This window comes from Hoplias malabaricus, chromosome 6 (genome assembly GCF_029633855.1).
Source record: "Hoplias malabaricus isolate fHopMal1 chromosome 6, fHopMal1.hap1, whole genome shotgun sequence".
Classification (NCBI taxonomy): Eukaryota; Metazoa; Chordata; class Actinopteri; order Characiformes; family Erythrinidae; genus Hoplias; species Hoplias malabaricus.
The window spans coordinates 21109856-21115855 of record NC_089805.1 but is presented as its reverse complement, the minus strand read 5'-3'; the positions used below and the strand labels follow the sequence as shown (position 1 = coordinate 21115855).

Here is a 6000-nt window from a genome sequence, read left to right as displayed (position 1 = left end):
CTTCTCTCTCACATCAGTGAAAAGACAGGCCTAACCAATGCAATCTTTATATGAGGGGGCACCCAGATTTGAACTGGGGACCTCTTGATCTGCAGTCAAATGCTCTAACACTGATCTATACCCCCTGCTGCCATAGCTTGGGAAGAAATTCTAGAAAACCAACAAGCCAAAGAGACAATCCATAAGATAACACCACTTCCGATGTCAAGAGCATCTGAACTGTTTTCACAGAGAGGAACCCAGACATGAAATGGGGATCTTTTCAACCACAGCCAAAAGCTTTTTCATTTCGGTCTGTAGGAATGGAACACACATTCGCATCAGAAGTGCTTTACGCCATAAGCATTGATGTCTTGGAAGCGCTGTGTTTCAATCATAATCAAGTATGAAAAGTTCAACAGCGGAAACATGGATATAAGAAATAGGACTACCTTTAGATTGCTTTTGTCATGGAAGCAGAGTGTCGAAGCTGAAGACAGCCTCCCCTAAACAGCCATGATGCCAAGCCTTTCTTGGCAGAGTTTCCCAAGTGCACTACAAGCTTAACGAACCAGTGAGAAGATATTTTGGTGTCCATAACCCTGCCTGGGCAGGAAAGTAGCAGAGCTGTTCAGCGTAAGGGTGCTGGGCCCATAACCACCAGATGGAAGGAATGATTACATCCTGTGCTAAAATCTGGGTGCGTTGTGAGCAGAATACTTTGGGACACGTGAGGATTGTCAGATGCAGTCCTTTGTATTTGACCGCTGAATGCAAAGGCAAGATAGGCAAGGAGAATCAATATAAGGATCTTTTTCCAAGTTCCAGTGACCTAGTGGACAAGGCGCTGGCCTCCTAAGCCAGGGATTGTGGGTTCGAGTCCCATCTAGGGTGTATGGCTAGCAGAGTGGCGCAGCGGAAGCGTGCTGGGCCCATAACCCAGAGGTCGATGGATCGAAACCATCCTCTGCTAATAATGAAGAAAACAAAACCCAACAACCTTGTGCGGTTCATTTTCGGACACTAGGCAGCACAAAGAGGCCAAGCTCTCTTGCTAGGACCTTCTCTCTCACATCAGTGAAAAGACAGGCCTAAACAATGCAATCTTATATGAGGGGGCACCCAGATTTGAACTGGGGACCTCTTGATCTGCAGTCAAATGCTCTACCACTGATCTATACCCCCTGCTGCCACAGCTTGGGAAGAAATTCTAGAAAACCAACAAGCCAAAGAGACAATCGATAAGATAACACCACTTCCGATGTCAAGAGCATCTGAACTGTTTTCACAGAGAGGCACCCAGACATGAAATGGGGATCTTTTCAACCACCGCCAAAAGCTTTTTCATTTCGGTCTGTAGGAATGGAACACACATTCGCATCAGAAGTGCTTTATGCCATAAGCATTGATGTCTTGGAAGCGCTGTGTTTCAATCATAATCAAGTATGAAAAGTTCAACAGCGGAAACATGGATATAAGAAATAGGATTACCTCTAGATTGCTTTTGTCATGGAAGCAGAGTGTCGAAGCTGAAGACAGCCTCCCCTAAACAGCCATGATGCCAAGCCTTTCCTGGCAGCGTTTCCCAAGTGCACTACAAGCTTAACGAACCAGTGAGAAGATATTTTGGTGTCCATAACCCTGCCTGGGCAGGAAAGTAGCAGAGCTGTTCAGCGTAAGGGTGCTGGGCCCATGACCACCAGATGGAAGGAATGATTACATCCTGTGCTAAAATCTGGGTGCGTTGTGAGCAGAATACTTTGGGACACGTGAGGATTGTCAGATGCAGTCCTTTGTATTTGACCGCAGAATGCAAAGGCAAGATAGGCAAGGAGAATCAATAAAAGGAGCTTTTTCCAAGTTCCAGTGACCTAGTGGATAAGGCACTGGCCTCCTAAGCCAGGGATTGTGGGTTCGAGTCCCATCTAGGGTGTATGGCTAGCAGAGTGGCGCAGCGGAAGCGTGCTGGGCCCATAACCCAGAGGTCGATGGATCGAAACCATCCTCTGCTAATAATGAAGAAAACAAAACCCAACAACCTTGTGCGGTTCATTTTCGGACACTAGGCAGCACAAAGAGGCCAAGCTCTCTTGCTAGGACCTTCTCTCTCACATCAGTGAAAAGACAGGCCTAAACAATGCAATCTTATATGAGGGGGCACCCAGATTTGAACTGGGGACCTCTTGATCTGCAGTCAAATGCTCTACCACTGATCTATACCCCCTGCTGCCACAGCTTGGGAAGAAATTCTAGAAAACCAACAAGCCAAAGAGACAATCGATAAGATAACACCACTTCCGATGTCAAGAGCATCTGAACTGTTTTCACAGAGAGGCACCCAGACATGAAATGGGGATCTTTTCAACCACCGCCAAAAGCTTTTTCATTTCGGTCTGTAGGAATGGAACACACATTCGCATCAGAAGTGCTTTACGCCATAAGCATTGATGTCTTGGAAGCGCTGTGTTTCAATCATAATCAAGTATGAAAAGTTCAACAGCGGAAACATGGATATAAGAAATAGGATTACCTCTAGATTGCTTTTGTCATGGAAGCAGAGTGTCGAAGCTGAAGACAGCCTCCCCTAAACAGCCATGATGCCAAGCCTTTCCTGGCAGCGTTTCCCAAGTGCACTACAAGCTTAACGAACCAGTGAGAAGATATTTTGGTGTCCATAACCCTGCCTGGGCAGGAAAGTAGCAGAGCTGTTCAGCGTAAGGGTGCTGGGCCCATGACCACCAGATGGAAGGAATGATTACATCCTGTGCTAAAATCTGGGTGCGTTGTGAGCAGAATACTTTGGGACACGTGAGGATTGTCAGATGCAGTCCTTTGTATTTGACCGCAGAATGCAAAGGCAAGATAGGCAAGGAGAATCAATAAAAGGAGCTTTTTCCAAGTTCCAGTGACCTAGTGGATAAGGCACTGGCCTCCTAAGCCAGGGATTGTGGGTTCGAGTCCCATCTAGGGTGTATGGCTAGCAGAGTGGCGCAGCGGAAGCGTGCTGGGCCCATAACCCAGAGGTCGATGGATCGAAACCATCCTCTGCTAATAATGAAGAAAACAAAACCCAACAACCTTGTGCGGTTCATTTTCGGACACTAGGCAGCACAAGGAGGCCAAGCTCTCTTGCTAGGACCTTCTCTCTCACATCAGTGAAAAGACAGGCCTAAACAACGCAATCTTTATATGAGGGGGCACCCAGATTTGAACTGGGAACCTCTTGATCTGCAGTCAAATGCTCTACCACTGAGCTATACCCCCTGCTGCCAGAGGTTGGGAAGAAATTCTAGAAAACCAACAAGCCAAAGAGACAATCCATAAGATAACACCACTTCCGATGTCAAGAGCATCTGAACTGTTTTCACAGAGAGGCACCCAAACATGAAATGGGGATCTTTTCAACCACCGCCAAAAGCTTTTTCATTTCGGTCTGTAGGAATGGAACACACATTCGCATCAGAAGTGCTTTACGCCATAAGCATTGATGTCTTGGAAGCGCTGTGTTTCAATCATAATCAAGTATGAAAAGTTCAACAGCGGAAACATGGATATAAGAAATAGGATTACCTCTAGATTGCTTTTGTCATGGAAGCAGAGTGTCGAAGCTGAAGACAGCCTCCCCTAAACAGCCATGATGCCAAGCCTTTCCTGGCAGCGTTTCCCAAGTGCACTACAAGCTTAACGAACCAGTGAGAAGATATTTTGGTGTCCATAACCCTGCCTGGGCAGGAAAGTAGCAGAGCTGTTCAGCGTAAGGGTGCTGGGCCCATGACCACCAGATGGAAGGAATGATTACATCCTGTGCTAAAATCTGGGTGCGTTGTGAGCAGAATACTTTGGGACACGTGAGGATTGTCAGATGCAGTCCTTTGTATTTGACCGCTGAATGCAAAGGCAAGATAGGCAAGGAGAATCAATATAAGGATCTTTTTCCAAGTTCCAGTGACCTAGTGGATAAGGCGCTGGCCTCCTAAGCCAGGGATTGTGGGTTCGAGTCCCATCTAGGGTGTATGGCTAGCAGAGTGGCGCAGCGGAAGCGTGCTGGGCCCATAACCCAGAGGTCAATGGATCGAAACCATCCTCTGCTAATAATGAAGAAAACAAAACCCAACAACCTTGTGCGGTTCATTTTCGGACACTAGGCAGCACAAAGAGGCCAAGCTCTCTTGCTAGGACCTTCTCTCTCACATCAGTGAAAAGACAGGCCTAAACAATGCAATCTTATATGAGGGGGCACCCAGATTTGAACTGGGGACCTCTTGATCTGCAGTCAAATGCTCTACCACTGATCTATACCCCCTGCTGCCATAGCTTGGGAAGAAATTCTAGAAAACCAACAAGCCAAAGAGACAATCGATAAGATAACACCACTTCCGATGTCAAGAGCATCTGAACTGTTTTCACAGAGAGGAACCCAGACATGAAATGGGTATCTTTTCAACCACCGCCAAAAGCTTTTTCATTTCGGTCTGTAGGAATGGAACACACATTCGCATCAGAAGTGCTTTACGCCATAAGCATTGATGTCTTGGAAGCGCTGTGTTTCAATCATAATCAAGTATGAAAAGTTCAACAGCGGAAACATGGATATAAGAAATAGGACTACCTTTAGATTGCTTTTGTCATGGAAGCAGAGTGTCGAAGCTGAAGACAGCCTCCCCTAAACAGCCATGATGCCAAGCCTTTCTTGGCAGAGTTTCCCAAGTGCACTACAAGCTTAACGAACCAGTGAGAAGATATTTTGGTGTCCATAACCCTGCGTGGGCAGGAAAGTAGCAGAGCTGTTCAGCGTAAGGGTGCTGGGCCCATAACCACCAGATGGAAGGAATGATTACATCCTGTGCTAAAATCTGGGTGCGTTGTGAGCAGAATACTTTGGGACACGTGAGGATTGTCAGATGCAGTCCTTTGTATTTGACCGCAGAATGCAAAGGCAAGATAGGCAAGGAGAATCAATATAAGGAGCTTTTTCCAAGTTCCAGTGACCTAGTGGATAAGGCACTGGCCTCCTAAGCCAGGGATTGTGGGTTCGAGTCCCATCTAGGGTGTATGGCTAGCAGAGTGGCGCAGCGGAAGCGTGCTGGGCCCATAACCCAGAGGTCGATGGATCGAAACCATCCTCTGCTAATAATGAAGAAAACAAAACCCAACAACCTTGTGCGGTTCATTTTCGGACACTAGGCAGCACAAGGAGGCCAAGCTCTCTTGCTAGGACCTTCTCTCTCACATCAGTGAAAAGACAGGCCTAAACAACGCAATCTTTATATGAGGGGGCACCCAGATTTGAACTGGGGACCTCTTGATCTGCAGTCAAATGCTCTACCACTGATCTATACCCCCTGCTGCCATAGCTTGGGAAGAAATTCTAGAAAACCAACAAGCCAAAGAGACAATCGATAAGATAACACCACTTCCGATGTCAAGAGCATCTGAACTGTTTTCACAGAGAGGCACCCAGACATGAAATGGGGATCTTTTCAACCACCGCCAAAAGCTTTTTCATTTCGGTCTGTAGGAATGGAACACACATTCGCATCAGAAGTGCTTTACGCCATAAGCATTGATGTCTTGGAAGCGCTGTGTTTCAATCATAATCAAGTATGAAAAGTTCAACAGCGGAAACATGGATATAAGAAATAGGATTACCTCTAGATTGCTTTTGTCATGGAAGCAGAGTGTCGAAGCTGAAGACAGCCTCCCCTAAACAGCCATGATGCCAAGCCTTTCCTGGCAGCGTTTCCCAAGTGCACTACAAGCTTAACGAACCAGTGAGAAGATATTTTGGTGTCCATAACCCTGCCTGGGCAGGAAAGTAGCAGAGCTGTTCAGCGTAAGGGTGCTGGGCCCATGACCACCAGATGGAAGGAATGATTACATCCTGTGCTAAAATCTGGGTGCGTTGTGAGCAGAATACTTTGGGACACGTGAGGATTGTCAGATGCAGTCCTTTGTATTTGACCGCAGAATGCAAAGGCAAGATAGGCAAGGAGAATCAATATAAGGAGCTTTTTCCAAGTT

General features: G+C 46.6%; 1 non-coding gene across 1 annotated transcript; it reads right to left on the bottom strand.

Annotated features, from left to right (window-relative positions):
• Positions 1–3171: 3171 nt before the first annotated feature.
• On the bottom strand, positions 3172–3243 carry trnac-gca (transfer RNA cysteine (anticodon GCA)). Its single transcript has one exon. It is a non-coding gene; the product is annotated as a tRNA-Cys (tRNA).
• Between the last annotated feature and the right edge of the window lie 2757 nt (positions 3244–6000).